Here is an 18,900-nt window from a genome sequence, read left to right as displayed (position 1 = left end):
AGGAGTTTAAAAACTGAGCACTTAATAATTTGGAAAAAAATTACATCTCTCTTTAATTACACTGCTCTTGTGCGCATAGCAATTTTTCTAGATGTCCTGGGAAATACACACTTGTCCTGCCCCGTGAAGTTGTACAATATAGTTGGGAGAGACAAAAATCCAAACCCATGGAGAAAGAGCCAGTTGAAAATGCAATGCACCAAGACTGCCAAACACACACACAATCCAGCCATTCACGAATAGATTCAATATGTATTTACAGGCATGCCATTTGAGGGTCTCAATGAAGCATTCACACCCCTTCCCTCCCTCAGGGAGATTTCACTTCAGGTCAGGTTGAGAAAAGGGTTAGGGATGTTATCAGGCAACCCTAAAGAAAAAAAAAAAAGTCTGCTATGAACAAGCCTGTGCTGACAGATAGAAAGAAAGCAAGGACCCCTGGTGAGGGGCTGGACAAGGGTTGCCAACAGCCTGGATCTGACAGGGCTTCCTCCAGAGACTACTTAAGGATGCATGGCCTGTCCAGTGCCTCACTACATTCTTTGGAGGCCCTGATTCAGAGGACCGAGACAGATAGATACATGTAGGCATCTACTTGAATATAAAATGCAAGGTATTTAGGAATCCTCCAGCTTAAATTGTGGCCATCTTCATGAGATGAACTGTGCCTACTGAGAGTGTCCATAATGACTGGCCTGTGATCAACTGGTAGTCCCTCAGAGGAGAAGAAGGTTACTGGACCCTCACCTGATGTCCCAACCATTGTATGCAATTTTGCCCTAATTGTGCAGGGCCTCTGGATCTAGGGGAGGGAAGAGTATGGCTGGGGAGGACCAGGGGACAAGGGCTCTATCTATGCAGCTATGGGGGAGTCATCATCTACACTGGGCTAAGACTTCCCAGTGCAGTTGCTTGGGGGTCGCTCACACTTCCATTAGCATCCTCTTCACTGTAGTCTGTAAGGAAGCCCAAGAAACTCACTGGTTCTCCAGGGTGAACCCGGGGTGGAATTGTACGTTAGCTTGTTGATAAAACCTGAGGGGGGGGGTCGACGTGATTCACACCACCCTCACTCTGTGAAGGAATTTTAGCAATTGAGAGAAACAGATTGTGACTGAAACAGCACGAAGTCTGAACTTGGTTTGTTTTATTTATCTTTCGTGTTAATTACCACACTGATCGAAAAACAGAAACAATAACAAAAATATATCCCAGAGGAGACATTTTCTTACTCTCTGTTAAATGCATATCCTCCTATCTGTGGGTACAGTGACGTGCGTGCGTGTGGATTTTCTACCCCTGTTTCGTACATCTCAGATGTTTGTATGGTTTGTCATCCTGGCAAAGCAGTGATCCAGAAGGGGGAGGAAGTGAGATGCGGAGCTTTTGGAAGTACCTTTCCAGAGTGCCTGCTCATGCCTCTGGCCTGGTGGTCTCTTATCACAGCAGTGAGAAGACAGAGCACTTGCCTCTGAGTTTCTGAGCATTATGGCAGAGTAGCTCCTCTCAGAGCTGTGAACCATTTCCACACAGTCAACAGGACTCAGACCATGGAGGCGGGGCTAGTGTGAGTGGCAGCTCCTGCCTGGCTTCTGGAGAGCCAGTGCCCTGTATGAAGAGTGCTGCTGAAACCCTAACATCTACACAGGCTTGCAGGTTCCCCCCACTGGTGGAGATGTTCATCTAGTTTCTTGGGAGGAATAGCAGAGTGTACACAGGAGGAGAAACTCCCATACCTCCTCCCTCAAAAAATACATGGCCGGCATGTGTTCAATAAAACAAAAATAAAATTTATAAAGCAAGAGACGGAGGAACTACCTGAAGAAGAGCGTGGGCTGGGAGGCCTTGAGTCCTAGCCACTAACTGATCTCAGGAGCTCTGGCTAGAAACAAAGAGTGGGACAGGGGTGTGTGCTGAGCCCCAGGAAAGCTGTGGTGCAGGTGATGGGGGTGGAGTCTGTCCTCACGACTAGGCATCAGTTTTATCACAAGGGACACCAGACAGGAAAGGCCAGTCTGGGAACCCCATCACGGCTGCCTCACAAGTGTGCGGAATCCATTTTCAGTGGACTCTTGTTCTGGCTGTTCATCTGCCCAGCATACTGGAGTCTCCAGTTTTTCTATCCTTGTCTCATTTATCATTCTCCCTTCCTTCTACCTGGATGGGAGACACTGTGGTTTGTCTAGTCATTGTCATATTCCCGGCACCTGGTTGCACATTATTGAGTGACTGTCATCAAGCCTTTCCCAGGCTCTGGTCCACTTACCCAGCACCTTTCACTGCATAAAACAGGGAAAGGGAACAGGGGGCAGCTGTTGTGAGTTCCTTGGTCACAGAGGAGCCCAGTGTGTCTGTTTATAAATGTTGCTACCCAGACAGCCAAATAAAGGTACTCTGTAGCTTAGGAGACTGAGTGTAGGGATGGCGGGGGGGGGGGGGGGGGACGGGGGGGACAGGGGGCGGGCAGGGGTGAGGGTGGGGTTGGGGTGGGAGAGGCTTTGCCAGTTAAGCAATGTTCTCATCGTGTCCGTTTCAAAATACCCTGCCGGGCCCATTTTTAGGAACAGTGCTCAGAAAGAAAAAGTCGAAGGGCATCTGCGCCAGCACCTGTTCCTGCTCTTTCTTCGCTTGGTGACCTCAGCTCTACCTGGGCTCCCTCCCTGCCTTGATGGGGACACCAGGCTGGTGGGTGACCAAGGCCTCCACTGTCCTCATCAGAGATGGGCAACAGAATCATAGCCCTTGCTTATCCCAAGGTTGGAGTGAGGGCTTCCTAAATAGGGGTACTCATGGAAAGAGTCCCTAGCACTGATATGCGTGTTCCTGTTCCAGCAGAGTGTGAGGGCCAGACAAAGGGTGCCAGACACACACACCCTTCCCCGACCCATCTCCCGGTCCTCTAAACTTTCCAAACCGGTCCCAAGCAGCTGCCTCTAGACTCAACTCGGTGGGTTATTTCAGAGCTCTCTGTAAAGGGACCAAAACATCCAGTGAAGTCCAGTTGTCCATGCTCTCCTGGGCTTCTTAAGGCCGCTCTGACTCTGGAACCTCAAGACCCTTATCTGCACAGCCGCCGGCCTCCTCTCCCTCCCCAGCGTGGCCCCTGCAGTCTCCTAAGCCTCGGCTCTTGGGTCTGAGGTCTCCACCAGCCCAGGCCCCGCCCTCTGGACTCCCAGGGGGACTAAGGCTGAGCCCGCCCCCTCTAGCCACGCCCCGGCCCGTGTTCGCGACCCCGCCCACTCCTGGCTCCACCTCGCGCTGGGAGCTTTTAGCCGGGGAATCCCAGAGTCGTCCGGCCAGTGAGCCCCTGGGGAGGCCTGGGGCAGCTTTGTTCCTGGGCATCGCAGGCTGGAGAGGGCTGTGGCTTCTCCCCGAGGACCTGCTTGGCCCGTTTTCTGCTTTGCCCTCTCTCACACACTTGCCATTCTGCTCTGTAAGTTTCAGCCTTGCACTCCTGCCTTGAAAGCTAGTTCTGTTTTTGGACCCATGGCCTAGGAGAAGACTCCCACATTTTTTGCCTGGAGACTTGAGGGTGTTAGGTCTTTTTCTCCAGTGCAGGCAGGGTGGCTGTATGCTAAAGGGGAGTTCCAGGACCGAGCTGCCTGAGCCTGGCATCTTCCCTGAGCACTGCTTCCAGTAGCTCTGATCCTAGGACACAAGCCCAGGCCGGACCCCTTGAACATCTCCCTGGCAGGTAAGGCCCAGTTTTCTCAGCTGCCTGTGTTGGGGGTCATAGGCTTCAGTGAGGGATGAGAGGACATGAGAGCTAGGCACGGTGCTCCTAGCATCCCTGTTGAAGACCTTTGGGGGACCTACAGTATGAAGGAGACAAACTTTGCCCCAACCTCAGAGTTGTAGAATGTGCCTGATTGATTCTCAGGAGCTGCCCAAGAAGACAGAGAGCACAGTGACCACGTGTCTGTCACCAGAGCCCATTGGAGTTGTTCTTAGAGCTGTTGGGATGTACTGGCCTCTGGTGGGGTGAAAGGGACCGTGGGGGAGCAGAGGCAGGAAGAATAGCCTCCCTTTGATTTGCCATCCATCGACAGGCCTTCTTGGTCTAAATGTAGATCTCTTTCCTTTTTGAGCATGCCATTGTCCCTCCTCTAGACCAGAGAGGTGCCTTAGTCTGTCTGCTTCTGAATATCGTGTTCGATGGCAGACAGTCAATGAAACTTGACTTGGATTGGTTTGTGTGTGGACGGGCTCGGCGATGACAGGCATTCCTGCCTCGGCGGCATTTGGGATGTCCCGTTACTCTGAGCATCAGTGTGACCTTCCCTTGCCATCCTTCAGCCCTTCTGTGGCTGTACTGGCACTTCTTTGTGGACGTGGGACTCTCTAGCTCCTCACCTGTCTCTCGTTGATGTGTGTCTGGGAAAAGGCTAAGAAAGCCGGAGATCCCTTTTGGATTAGTCCTGCTTACCCTCGGAAGTTCTTCGTGGGGCTCTGATCTGTTAGAGACAGCGCTGCATGGGACTTTGTGCTCTGCTGTGTGTGGACCCAGCTCTGCCTTACACCGTTTCCTTAGACTGGCTGCTCGCAGCTAAGGGCTGCACCCAGAGGGCTGCACCCAGAGGGCTTCCATTTTCCCATTTGTCAAGGTAGGAGGGATTGACTCCTTTACAAGGGAGGTGGCTGCCACGTGCCAGGCATTTGATATCTTAGCTTGTTTCTGCCTCATAAACTTGGGAGCTGTGGGTGGCTCCCCTCCCTCTGCTGGCTCCCCTCGACACTGCTACTGAGAGACCACAGAGGATCATCACCCCCCTCATGTTGCTGGGAAAGAGGTTGAAAGGGGTAAGGGGCTCCTTTCCAGGGCAGGACTCTGGTCATGGCCCCTTGGACATATCTGCAGTAGAAATGAATTTGTATCTTGTTTTTTCCTGGGGTTTGTTCAGAGTTTCAACACGTTCTCTGGTGTTCTTATACCTGCAAAATGGTAGTGAGTAGCACGCCAGCCACTCACAGAGACTTCAGCAACTCTCCCACAGCTGTTTTCATTGCTCACTAGTGTCACATGTCCAGATCTCACACGCAGATCAAACCCTCGGGGGTCCTTGTTTCTCTGAATCCCTGCAAGATCTTCAGTGGCTGGCAGAAAAGTGATGAGCACTTCAGACATGCATGGGCTCCCTGGTCATCTGGAGCTTTGGGATGTCCCCGAAGTGTGCCTGCCTTGACCTGATGAACAACTCACCTCCCTCCATAGGGGTCTACTATAAAGAGGGTCACATATAAGGGGACATGCATTCAAGAAATACCTTTGGGACAGAGGCCTTACTTGCATGAAAACATTAATAATACCTGGAAAGATCTTTTGGTATGGAGAGGGAAAGGCAGGTGGCCTCTGTACCCTGGGATGTCTTGAGGAATGGACACCGACCGACGTGTCCTTTTGTCTCTGATGGGTGGATTAGGGCTAGTGGGGAAGGGACCTTGAACTCTGAATTCCAGGTCAGTTGAAAAAGCCATCCAGCTAACTCTTCACTAGGTGGTGAATCTCCCACGATGGGGAGTATTAAGACAAAGGCTGGACAGCCATTTCCCAGGGCATTTGAAAGGTCACTCTAAATCTGAGTGCTGGGGTCAGATGAGCCTTTAAGGATTCTTGCTAGCTTGACATGCAGCCATTTGGAAGCACATCGCTTCCAGTCCTGAATTTCCTCCTCCTTTTCTTCAGTTGGTTTTGAGGGAGGCTCACACTGGTGTGTGATTGTGGTGGCATTGACTGTGAATGGCCTGTGCTCTTCTATGAGTTTATAAATAAATGTCAGAAAGGGGAATGAGTTAGCTTACAGGGGCAGAGCAAATACAGAGGGAGAAAAAGGCCATTTTCATATCAAAAGAAGCCCTCCTCCCCATGCTGGGGAAACTTCTCAACACACTATTGTTGCTCTCTAACAGAGCCAGAAGATGAGAAAGGACTATTGTGGATATTTTAGAGTAGGAAAGGTGCCTGAGGATTGTTTTAACCAGCCTCTGTTCAAAATTTGACAATGTGCCAAGCTCCTTGACAGAAATAGCTACAAAACCTGGTGAGATGTGGAGGGTGCATTATGCCCATTTTACAGATGAGAAAATGGAGATCTGAAGAGTGGTGGTGACCTACTTGCTTGGCCTGTAAAAACAGCACTGAATCTCTAATACAGGTCTCAGAAGGCACTAGGACAGAGTCTGTCTGTCTGTTTGTCTGTCTGTCTCTGTGTGTGTGCGTGTGTGTGTGTGTGTGTGTGTGTGTGTGTGTGTGTGTGTGTGAGAGAGAGAGAGAGAGAGACAGACAGACAGACAGACAGACATAGACAGAGACACACAGAGAGAAAACACAGATATGTACATATATGTGTGTGTGTGTGTGTGTGTGTGTGTGTGTGTGTGTGTGTGTGTGTGTGATGGGGGCAGAACTGTTAGCAAGTAAAGCAAGGTGGCCAGGCTGAAATACTTTACTTTGTACCTGTCTGGGCTTCAGCACAAGGCTGACTGGGTTAATGAATGTGTGGATGACTGTAAAATGAATAACTGAATGAGTGAATGTTCTGATATGACCACCTCTCAGCTTTATAACTTAGTGAAATCTGTCACTTCTTCTTTGATCCTCACATCTCAGGTTGCCTCTGAGCACCCCTCAAATGGACGAGCCTCCCCGGCTAACCGCCTTTTTACAGTGGGGCCTTGAGCATCTCTGGTGCACGGATATGGGCAAGAATGTGCCTCAGATGGTTCGCAAGGAATAGGATTTCCGGGTCAGAGGTTAGTTCTCAGGACACACTGGGACTGAGGATTCAGGACAGGCTAAACACTGGAGTGCCATCAGCACGCACAAAGGACAGTTTGGCAGACACCCAGGGAATGTGTGAGAGAGGACGACAGTGCCTGCTTGCTGTGCTCCTGAAGACACACTGCCAGAAACATGCAGAGGCCTGTGACAAACTGCACCCAATCTCCCTAATGCCTTCCTCTCATCCACATACACCTGCCTTCGCTTTCACTTGTCCTGGGATGGCTACTTCTGTCTCACCATGGCTATGATTTGGTATACAGGAGAGAGAGAGAGAGAGAGCATCTTTAAATACATTTTAAAAAAAATTGGTTAGTGATAAAGTAGTGAAAGTATTCAGAATTTACCCCATCTTTTGGTTGGAGCCATCTCTAGAGACAAGCTGTTTCTGGGACAGTATACTAGCAGATGCTGGGCATTTGTAGCTGGCCTGGTCTGCCCAGGAGCCAAATTGCAGGGGCGTAGTCTTCTGTCAGCACCAGAAAGGCAAGAAAAGGCAAACAAACCACAGCACCAAGACAGATGAGGTTTTGTTTGAAAGATGGGTCTAACTAACGCTTCAGTTAGGCCGATGTGGATCGGTTACGGTGCTCAAACTCAGCAGATGTGTTGCCCGGCGCTGTGTCTGGTTCTGACAATACCGTGTTTACAGTCACCGTTCTGGCCGGAGAGCAACTCTTGGGTTACATGCCCCTACCACAGTGAGATACAGCCAAGAGAAATCAAGTAAAAACAGAAACACAAACATCACTGGAAGAATCCAGGCTGACCCCAGAGGGTCAACAACAAATTCCCCTGCTGTTGGCTCTTTGCACCGAGAGCCTCGTGCGTTCGCTGCGGTACCCTGGGCAGGGCCTTTACTGAGGCCTGGATCCGCCGCGTTGTTCATAGGGCACTGCACTTTTGCGACATCAGAGGTACCCCACTACCTCCTCCTAAGGCAGCCCCCAGTGTGATCTTGAACTTCCGGTCAGTTTCTCTCTTCATCTGAATGGAAGCTGTCTCCCTGCCACGTCTGCCACTCTTCAGTCCATAGTTTTGGGTGTGCTTAGAACAAATGGAATCCATTTCCCACGACACACCTTTGAGTTCCATGTAAACAGAAGCTGAATCTTTCCGAAACCATCTGACAGAGTTTCACTTAGTCCTGGGCAGAGGTTAGGTATCATCAGCTGTACTTCTGTCCTCTGCAGACTGCCCTTCTGAGGCTCAGGAACATCCCATCCCTCCACTAGTAAATTTAAGAACCGGGATTCAAACCCGTGCCTTAGCATAATATCATGACCCTTATCATCCCACATCAATTTGTATATTTCATACCAATGAATAGAAGGTAAATCTTTGTAACTATGTAAATTATATAGAGGTCAGTGTTTATAATTCACCTAAGAAGGAAATGTAGCTGTTGGGAATATTATTTTAAATGACTGCCTGGTAGAGGTAAATCATAAAGGTGATGCCAGCACATGGTGACAAGGTACAGTAGGCCCAGCAGCCCTTCTCAGGCTTCTCTATGCATTTACCCCCAAGTGGCAGTCTAATGAAATGTTCTTCACAACCTGATCCATATCCAAGCACACCTGTCAATAAAAATGTAACATTGGAACAATTTTGGAACAGCGGTTGACTAATGTCAAAGGACATGTTTATATATCATGGTGTCTGGCTCAGGGGAGGTGTCTTTATATCACTTTTGGCTTGCCTGGTCCGATGCTTCCTGGGAGTCCGTTGTGGTCCAGTGCTGCAACTCCCCAACTTTGTCAACAGTGTAAATGGTAGAGGGAAAAATAGATGGGAAGCCACCAGGGTGCTGGAGAAACGTGGACCCAAGACTCATCTGGCTGTAACTCTAGGTGCCCCTCTACTTGCCATGATCCAACACTGTTAACCACCTGTTATAATCACCTTTGGCATATCTTGGAGTCCAGGCAACGAGCTTGGAATTATATCCCTTGGAGCCATCTGCATGATGCTGGGTGCATGAGAGATTCAGCCAGTCTCTCAGGTTGAAATCTACTCATGATTCCTGGCTCATAGTGGTCTTAGATTTATGAAATTGCAATTAAATTTATATTGCGGTTACATAAGCCAGTGAAATATTGAAATTGAGAAAGGCATATGAGCATGAGTGAGTCTGGTTTAATAGGTTCAGGGAGGATCCTATCTGTTTGCCAGGCACTCTGGCACCCTGGCCATGTGGAGGTGTCCCATTGAGCCTGGGGCCCTGATTTATGGCCTGGGCTGTGCTAGCGGTCAAGAGCCTGGCCTACGTCTGAATTTAGCTCTTCTGTTAGGTAGCTGTATACTTTCCAGAGCCCTGCATAGGGTCTCGGGGCTGGAGCTTAGGGACCAGATGTGGAAGGTGGGTAAGCACCATCTGGTCAGCAAACAAATATGACACCCTTGAGTCTTGGCAGGCTGGCTTTTGCCAAAGCTTCAGACTTCTACAGGAGACTGGCTAGAGAGTCCCTCCTGTGACTGATAAAGGTTCCTCTTGGTCCCTTGCACTGGACATGTTTGTGGCTCCGTTCTATGGGAGAGACTCACCCTGCAGGCCACTGTTCTTGGTCCTTTGAGAGCAGGTCTGACCTCTGTGTGCTCACCCCTGCAGGCCTGCAGCGTTATAGTAGAAACTGAGGCCATCTCTTTGGAGAAAAGAAACATGCCTGAATTAACTAGGCAAAGAGAGAGACTTACGCTAGCCTATGTTTTCTCTGCTTTCTGGGAAAAATATGTATGCATGTATGTATGTATGTATGTATGTATGTATGTATGTAATAATAGCTCCATTTTATTAGGCTACACATGTAGCCCAGACATTAAACTCATGGACTCATTGCTCTCTATTGCATAGCCTCTGTGAGCACTCACTCATCTCCATCACTGTTCCAGGCACTGAGGAACACAGACCAGACCACAGAGTCCCTAATTCTAAGGAGTTTAGTAGTGACCACAATTAATAGGCTACCTCTTTTCTTGAGGCACGGTCCTATTATGTAGCCTCGACTGTCCTTGAACTGCTGCTATTTCTGCCTCAGCTTTCTGGGTTCTGGGAATATAGGCATGTGCCACTAAGTCCTGTCAGTGGGCCACTTTTAATACACCTAAGAAGTGTTAAAAGCAGGCTTGTGGGAGCCTGAGGAGGATAGTGACATACTCCTTCTCTGAGAAACTGGGGGAGGTTTCGCTAACACGGAAGCTGGAGTTTGAAGGCTGAGTAGGAGTCTGCCTGGCAAGGGACATACACCATCTCTTAGTGCCATGACATTAGGAGAATAAAGCACAAGTGTTGTAGGCAGAGTGGCCTTTGAGATGGAGAATGAGGCTCATGAGCTGGAGTGAAGAGCCATGGAGCAGGAAAAAGGGGCTGGGGTCAGACCAAGAGAAGTTATGTTAGGAGAGCACAGAGAAGACTTAAAACTGTAAGAATCCAAATGTAGCCGGGCGGTGGTGGTGCACGCCTTGGATCCCAGCACTCAGGAGGCAGAGGCAGACGCAAGTGGATCTCTGTGTTCAAGGCCAACCTGGTCTACAAAGTGAGTTCCAGGACAGCTAGAGTTGTTACACAGATAAATCCTGCCTCAAAACACAAGAATAAAAACAAACAAACAAACTCCAAATGCCCTACATAAAAGCATTTGAATTTAGGATTGGTGGAGAAGCCATTCACAAGTGAAGGAAGCAGGGGGTTTATAATCTGGTAAACTGAGATACAGAACCCTCAGAGGGAAAGCAGTGGGTGCCCCAAGATAGGGTGGGGGGCTGAGTTACAGACCACTGATATGCCCAAGACAGGGCCCCTGAATAACCCAACACCAGAGGTACCCTGAATACAGCGAATGCTGTTGGATCAGGAGTGGGGACAGGGACTTCCTGTCCTCCTTCGGCTGCCCCATCTACAGATGGCTCCCGTCTCAGAGCCCCTGCTTTATTTACGCTGCTGGAATGATGAGTGGGACCTACTGTTTGGCAAGGCAGTGAGCTCCTGTGTGTGTGTGTGGGGGGGGCATTTAAGAGATGTGAGTAAGAATGGAGATGCCAGTTGGGCACTGACTGATGGAGGGTGTTGGGGAAGCCTGTGACTTTGGATGAAGTCTTCTCAACACAGCTATGCCATGGTGCAGAGAGCTCTGAGTATGGAAGCAGACTGAAAAAGATTCTCTGCTTTCAACAAGTCTGCTCTTATGGAGTGCCTGCCCCCTTATTCCCCTCCCCCGCCACTTCTCTCTCTTAGCTGCCCCACCCCCTCCATTGCCTGTCAATCAGGCTCTGCATTAGCAATCACTTCCCCAGCCCCCAAACAGCAGGTGAGTCAGATCAGTCTGCCCCTCTTGGAGTTGAGGTGACTGAAGCTGGAAGAGAGACTAGCTTCCACGAACACTGCCATAAAGTGATGTAGGGCAGAACTGAGCCAAAGTCAGTGTGGCCCTTTGCAGACCTGTGGCTCTCGCTCAGCCCTCTGTGATCCTGCCATGTGCCTTCTCATCTACTCCCCCCAAAAAGGGGGAGCCCTCTGAGACAGCATGGAGTCTAGAACACTATTTATATGCATTGCTTCATCAGGGCAGACACTCTTAAAATACATTAAGCAGAAATATCCCGTGTCCTGAAGCCCCTGTAATCTGAGCTGATCTATGAATGAACTGGGCAGAATTCCATGCCGAAAATGTGCAAGAATGAGGCATGGTGCTTTGACAGCCCTCAGATGCCTGGAGAATCTAGTAAGCGGTAAAGAGACACTTGAATTTTCTCCTGCTGATGGAGGGACTGATTGTGTGTGTGTGTGGGGGGGGGGGGGGAGCGGCGCGGCGCGCGCGCCTTCCTATCTGTGCCATGACAATGTTGGCTCCAGAGGGCTGTGCAGAGTGTGTGTCTAGATGGGTTTTGGAAGTTGGACTTGGGAAGGAGAGGTCAGGCTGGGTAATTCTCAGAAACCATATCTAAATTGAGGTTGCAGTCAAGTAAGAGGAAGAGACCAGGCCACCAGGACTGGAGGGAGTTGGAGGAAGCAGGGATAGTTGGAGAGGAGGAGGCAGAGCTTCAAAGAGGAGGGGAAACTGAGGCTTCTGGAGATAGGTAAGCGTCTGCTTCAAGCTGCTAAGTGAAAGAACACAGCTTGACTCTGCTTACATTTGAAACAGAGGGATGGGGAAGTGCTTGTCTCTTGGAGAAAGCTGGGTCAATGCGGCAAAATCACAGCTATTATCTTTCTCACCTCAACATATGATTACCTTTCTGTGGTGACAGGTGGCCATTTGCACCCAGTCACCTTATTGGGAACATTCCCCCCCCCCCCCCGCCTCCCGCAGGGATAGTGGAGGCCTGTGTATTTGCCTTGTCATCAGATTCCAGTCTCCAAGGAAACAGTAAAGTCCCAGGTGACCCAGGTCTTTCCCATGCCACCTGCTAGCCAGGGAAATGGGTACCTTCGTGGGAAGCACTTTGACTGGAGTAGAAGGAAGTTTCCCCAAAGCAATAGATGGATTCTGATGCTTGAAGGTCATTCTTTGGTCCCTGAGCTGGGCCACCGGTGGGGACACAGCTTGACCTTAGGGACTCTGCAGGGACTCTGTTCATGAAGGGAGTTAACACAAGGGCAAATGCCAGGCACAGAGCAATCACAACATACTGTGACAATGTCCTTCCTTCGGCCCTTCCACCAGGCCTGGATTCTAGTCTCCTCTCCATTGCATGCTGTTGATCTAACCCTAAACAATTATAAAAAACAAAACAGGGTGATCTAGCACCCAGATGTGACTTCTGTTCACACTGTTTTGTTTAAATTTTTTTTGTATATACTTGAATTTTCACTTCGTATAAATATGAGGGTATGTATATATATGATTTAATTGGTTTATCAAACATTTTATTACGTTATTAAATATTTGTAAATAGAAGATAAATGAAGCAGGGGGTCATGCTTTGCCACATAGTGAGCAAGGCTACTACTGAATGAAGTCACCTGGGCAGCTGCTGATCTGGGCAGCTGAGGGACTGAAAGCATCTTTCAGACTGAGTGGATTTTTGGACCGCTCAGGGGAATTTTGCTTTGCCCTACAAGGTGTTTACAGGGCAAATCTTCCACTGGGTCATTTGTGTGTTTCTTCCATCCATTTGCTTTTCCATTCATCTCTCTCTCTCTCTCTCTCTCTCTCTCTCTCTCTCTCTCACACACACACACACACACACACACACACACACACACACACACACACATACACCCCTTCTTATAGATTATTCAAACAACTTTTATTAAATCCCCTTTGATTTCTCCACGGAAGTTTCGAATACACATGTGTCCAGGCTGTTGTTGAATACACTCCTTAGCCTTGGACTTTATGGTCCTTCTGCCTCAGCCTCCCGTGCAGCACATCTGTGGAATGACAGATCCATGTTCCTTGGCTGGCTCTGTAGTCTTAGCAATTGACCTGAGTACTGCCACAGACATGTATAACTGACACTGACTGCAGCTTTGGCTGGTCTGCCACTTAAGGTGTGGGACCCCGGTAGCTGAAGTTTTCCTGTGTCCCACCTGGCCCACGGTCAAGACAAATCTCTCTCACCCACCAGTCCTGCAGCCACTTGGACCCAAGTAAACACACAGGCTTGTATTAATTAAAACTGTATGGCCTAATGGCTCAGGCTTCTTGCTAGCTAGATCTTACATCTTAAATTAACCCCTAATTCTTATTTATTTTTAGCCACGTGGCTTGGTACCTTTTCCCAGTTCTGCCTTCACATCTTGCTTCCTCTGTGTCTGGCTGGCAACTCCTCACTCAGCCTTTCTGTTCCCAGAATTCGCCTCTCTCTTTGTCCCGCCTATATTTCCTGGCTGGCTACTGGCCCATCATCTTGATTAACCAATCAGAGCAACACATTCACAGCATACAGAGCCATATCCACAGCAGACCCCCTTGCCTCACATCGCTCATCTCTTCTCTTTAGAATCTCGCCTCAGGATGGCCTCTGCATATGCTGGGCCGTGTGCCATCTGAGAACGTCTGCCTCGCTCATCAAATGGCTGAAGACCCCTCAAGAAGTGGCCTTGTCCCCAGGTCACCCGTATCACAAGTCTTCCCCAAACCTCACCCTCTCTTTCATAGACTTTCCTTTCTGCTCAGGTAGCTTGCTTCTGCAGTTCTTTCGGGACTCACCCTCTGTGAGCAGCAAAATCTCACATTCATATTCCCATTAAGGGGAATAAGTTCTTCCCCCCTCATTCCTGAAGGATAGTTTTTTTTTTTTTTAATATATATTAAGTTGCTGGTCAATAAGTCTTTCCCCCCTTTTTTGGCTTTTTTTTTTTTTTTTTTTTTTTTTTTGAGACAGGGTTTCTCTGTGTAACTTTGGTGCCTGTCCTGGATCTCACTCTGTAGACCAGGCTGGCCTCGAACTCACAGAGATCCGCCTGGCTCTGCCTCCCAAGTGCTGGGATTAAAGGCGTGTGCGTACCCACTGCTGCCTGGCAAATCTTTCCTTTTAACACTTGAAAAATGTGTCTTTTCTTTGACTTCATGATTTCCCTTGGAGATACCCCTCTGTCATGTTGTCTTTTCTCTACAAATAACATTCTCCATCTGTCTAGGCATCTTCAGGAATTTTGTCTCTGGTTTTCAGGAGATTAGTTATAATGATGTGGAACCTGTAGCTTTTAGGGTCTCAACAAAGTTTAGAGTCTCTCACTCATACTCCTTGAGAAAATATGTATGTTTCAGCCCTGTGCATCCTCTGTCTTTACTGATGCTAGTCGTCTGAGAATCAGGTGCTATGCTCTCACCTCTTGGATTTCCAAGGCTCTGCTCTCGTTCCCAGACAGCCCCTTGCTCCTGCTTCTGTAGCGAAGAGACTGTGCCCATTCAATGGCTGCTCCTCCATTTCCTTATCTGCACTGTGCTTTTGGCCAGAGCTTGCTAAACCTTGGCTCTCCTGGTTTGGTTTCAGTTCTTTTCTCTCCTTCTGGTTCTTTTCCTCTTCCCTCTTTCCTTTATTTCTTTCATGTATCCTTGCACCCTTTAAACTTGATTGTTTGATAATTTCACACATGCATGTAGTGTGTTTTGATCAAATGCGTCTCCCCTTTCCTCCTCTCCAGTTCTTCCTGTTCTCCCCATCACTTTTCCCTCCCAACTCCGTGTACTCCCTTTTTAAAACCCGTGGAGTCCACTTAGTGATACCTGCGTGTTCATAGGTGTAGAATCATCTACTGGAGCTGGTATCCTCTCAGGGGCCACGTTTTGTTTTGTTTTTGTTTGTTTTTGAGATCATGCTTTGCAGTGTAGTCCAGACTGGCTTCAAACTTGAAAATCTTCTTTTGTCTCTCAATTGCTGGGGCTAGGGGTGTGTACCACCATAAGCCAACTATATCCTCTAATTACTTGCTGATTTTTTCATCTGTTTTGAGTGGTTTTTATTGCTCGTTGAACCAGCTGCATGAATACACCTTTAAAAATTAGTTGGAGACAATTTGAAAGATTGTGGTATTGTAATCCTTTGAATGAATTTTCCTGTCAAGTTGTAATTGTCCTGATTTTTTCTGTCTCTAATCATCTGGGGCCATGTGCATAATAGCATCATTGCTATTTTGGGCAATATTCTGTGAAAGTATGGGCCTCATATAATTTTGTTGTTCAGCAGACAATTATTTTGTTACCAAGGTAAGGACATTTGTTCAGCTCCTTGGACCTTTCTGATTTTATCTAATAACAAAATAAAACTAATTATTTAAATGATACAGGCACACACACACACTCACAAACATACACATCACAGAATTTTCTATCATGAGGGTCACTGGAAAATACTGGGATGGGGAAGAGAACCTAACATACTTAGATACTGTAGCCTGATTGCTTACATTGTTGATGCCCTCAAAGATGGGGCACTGTGATTGTCTTCATTTTTCAATCTCTGTCTGAACGGATAGCCTCGGATAGCCTCGGACCCTCTTCACCCTCCTCACTTTCTCAGGAGTATCTCCAGCTCCATTTGCTCTTCTGATCTATACACTCAAATTAATGACCTGACTCCAACCTCTCCAGTAGCCTCATTGAGTCTAGCCTGAACTCATCATCCTGTTCCCTCACAAACTGGCTTCCAGAGGCTCAAACTGAACATAGCTTCCTTTCGGATGCTCTTCCCTCTGTGTGTCCCTACTCCATTTGGTCAGTCATCTGGTATCACAGACTGTAACTGGGGCAGTGGCTGTGTTGGGCAACACTCTTGGCATCTCCTTTCTGGTATGGTGGTGGCCTCCTCATTGGTCCCTTCAATTTGTCTTTGTGGATACGGTTTCTGAATTCTCATTAGGAGACGCCACTGCCATGCAAGTGAACACCTGCAGCCCCATGTCTGGACCCTTGCTGTGCTTCATAGCACAAGTCTCTGGGCTTCTTTGCTCACACCATTTCTTCACCCCTGAGTGCCTCCTCCCCACACTTCCTCCAATCTTTGTATTCTGCTTACTACAGGAGCAATCACCAACAGGAGGTGGGCTGTTGGTTGTGAAGTAGCTGTTGCCAGCCTGCTTACTCCTAGCATACCTTCCCAGGCTCAGTGTCAGCTCCTCCAGAAAGCCCTGGGCCTCTTGAGCCAGACTTGGAAGTTTGTGCTCTCAGTTCCCATGACTTGGGATCCTCTCTGAGCAGAACACCCATCGTATGGATGCATAACATCTCCTTGCTTGTCCTTCTGCGCCACTGGGCCATCAGAAACAATGTACGTGAAGCGCTTGACATCCATTTAGAAAATGATTAGATCCGAGATGGAAGCAGAGCCATCACTGCTACCCTGTAGAATCAGCGTCAGTGGAGTAGGTCAGGTGACCTGGCTGTGTGGATAGCCAATTGGGATTCCAAGGGTTACATTCTACTTCATGAATATTAGCATACCAGTTTCTTAAGTCATCGGTTCCCCAGATCTCTGAAGTAGGGACATTGTTCTCATTTTATGGGTGAAACATCTAAGGATTAGAGAATAATAGTGGTAATGCCCTGGACTCTCTTCATGGCCCAGTTGTATTCTAAGCTTCCAACTCGTCTGACAAAATATAACAAGCCTGAGAGATGGGTATTTTACCCCAATTGAATGCATGAGAGAGCTGTTCAAAGATGCTAAGGGTCTAGTTTGCATACTCCTGGAGCAGCCTGGAATTTGAACATGGGTCCTGACATACCACTTTATGAGCTGCTGCAAGACAAATCAACAGTGACGATGACAGTGTTTGTCCTGACACAGACACCATCCTCAGTGTGTATGTGTTGAGGAATGACGACATGTACCAAGCCTTGCAGAGCCCGATTTCAAACCTAGGTTCTCGCCTGGCTTCCTGGCAGCCCTGTTGGACTGGAAGCTGCCTAGCCTTCATCTGCCAGCTCTCTCCTACAAGTGGAGTCTGCATCTTGCAAAGTTCAGCAAGTCTGGGCCAGAGGCTTAGAGCTGGGTCATGATAGGAAGAAAGACACATCTCAGTGGCCTGTGCTGTCCCCATCATGCCTTTATGTCCTAGCCAGATTCCTGCCCAGAACCCGGCTCATCACCCAGCAACACGGCAGTTGTGCTCCATGACACCCTGCCCCCCACCCTCAGCAGCAGCAACTCTGCCCAGGCTGCCCTGTAGTGTGCTGGATTTCATTTTCTCTCTTAAATTGGTTTCTGCCCAGTATTTGTCTTTCTCCCCCCTTCTCTGGGTCCCTGAATAAGGAATGTTGGTTACTATGGCAATGGACTGGCTAGTGGAAGAAACTCAGCTCACTAAATTAATTGCTGGACTTTGGGGGGACTAATGGCAGTGCTCTGCCTCCCAGGGACATCGGTGTGGCCTACGTCATTCCAGCTTGGCAGCTAGCCCCTGGAGGTAGCTCAAAGCCAAGTGGGAGGGAGTTGGCACAATGGTTGTGCCTGCCCACTGGGATGCCACCTATGGTGGGATGGAGAGGGTGGGGATCTACTGGAACTTTAACATTTCTTCAGTTCTGTCAGATCCCTGCAGCATGCTTTGCAGAAGTCACTTCCCACAACTCAAGCTACCATCCTGGAACAGAGATGGTCCTCTTTTGATGCACAAGGGAACAGAGAGCTAGAACTGCTCATCCAGTCACTGAGGAGCACAGTCAGGGATTCTACCCCCTAGGCTCCTCTCTCTGTGGATGTCTAGGGAGTGAGCACTCCATTTATCATGATGGAAGGTAATTTTCTTCTCTGCCATGCTATCTGGAAAAAAGGAGCAGAGGGATCCTAACTCACTTTATAAAGACTGCATCTAAACCAAGCAAAATTTTGGAAGAAAGCAGGACTACAGACTAACTAACATGATTCCTGATTATAGATATAAAAAACGCCTCAGTAAGCCTTAGTCATCCAAATCTAACAATGAAAAAATTATGCACAGCAGGTGGGGTTTATCACAGGTATGCAAGGTTGGTTCAGTGGCATCAAACCAATTACTGTCTGCCAAGAACCAAACAAGAAGTCTACCTTTTTCCCTCGAGTGTCTTACCTAGAAGTCTGTTCCCAAAATCCTGCTCCTTCACTTCTGGAATCCTGGGTTTCCCCTTCCTATAAATTGGGAACTGCATGGTTTGGTTTGTGATTAGATTCTTTACTTATATCCCTTCTCTTTCTTTGCAGTAATGTTTATCCAGACATACTCTAGACACCCAAAGAGGTAGAATTCTGAGGTGGGCTGGACTTACCCTGGGGCTGAATCCCGGCTCCTCCATGTGAAGTCATGAAAGTTGCCAAGGCCTTTTGTTCTTCTGTTTCTTACTCTGAAAATGGGTGTAGCATGCCTACCATCCATATAAAATGGATGTTATATATGAAACTTTTAGAATGGTCCCTGGAGTTTAGTGAGCATGAGATACATAATGGTTAGTGGCTGGAAGTATACATCTTGGTATCACTGAGACCTGGCCCTAAGTCCAGCATTACTAGTGGTGTGTGCTTGGGGGAGTTTATATGCTCTCTGCTCTACATATACATCACTAGTAGAGTGGGGATGATAATGTGCCTTGCAAGTATACCATGAGATTTGTACAGTGTACCTTGCTTACAGTGTATGAGCATGCACGCACACGCGTACACACACACACACACACACACACACACACACACACACACACACA

At 48.3% G+C, this 18,900-nt stretch overlaps 1 protein-coding gene across 1 annotated transcript in view; it reads left to right on the top strand.

Annotated features, from left to right (window-relative positions):
• Positions 1-3,565: 3,565 nt before the first annotated feature.
• The window catches only part of Col22a1 (collagen type XXII alpha 1 chain), a 258,754-nt gene continuing 243,419 nt past the window's right edge, over positions 3,566-18,900 (top strand). The window contains exon 1 of the mRNA XM_076556018.1: positions 3,566-3,694. The gene's annotated coding sequence lies outside the window, so the exon portion shown is untranslated. The remainder of the gene's footprint in view (positions 3,695-18,900) is intronic.

Source organism: Peromyscus maniculatus, chromosome 20, assembly GCF_049852395.1.
Source record: "Peromyscus maniculatus bairdii isolate BWxNUB_F1_BW_parent chromosome 20, HU_Pman_BW_mat_3.1, whole genome shotgun sequence".
Taxonomy (NCBI): Eukaryota; Metazoa; Chordata; class Mammalia; order Rodentia; family Cricetidae; genus Peromyscus; species Peromyscus maniculatus.
The sequence above is the reverse complement of the archived record's forward strand: the minus strand, read 5'-3'. Positions and strand labels throughout refer to the sequence as shown.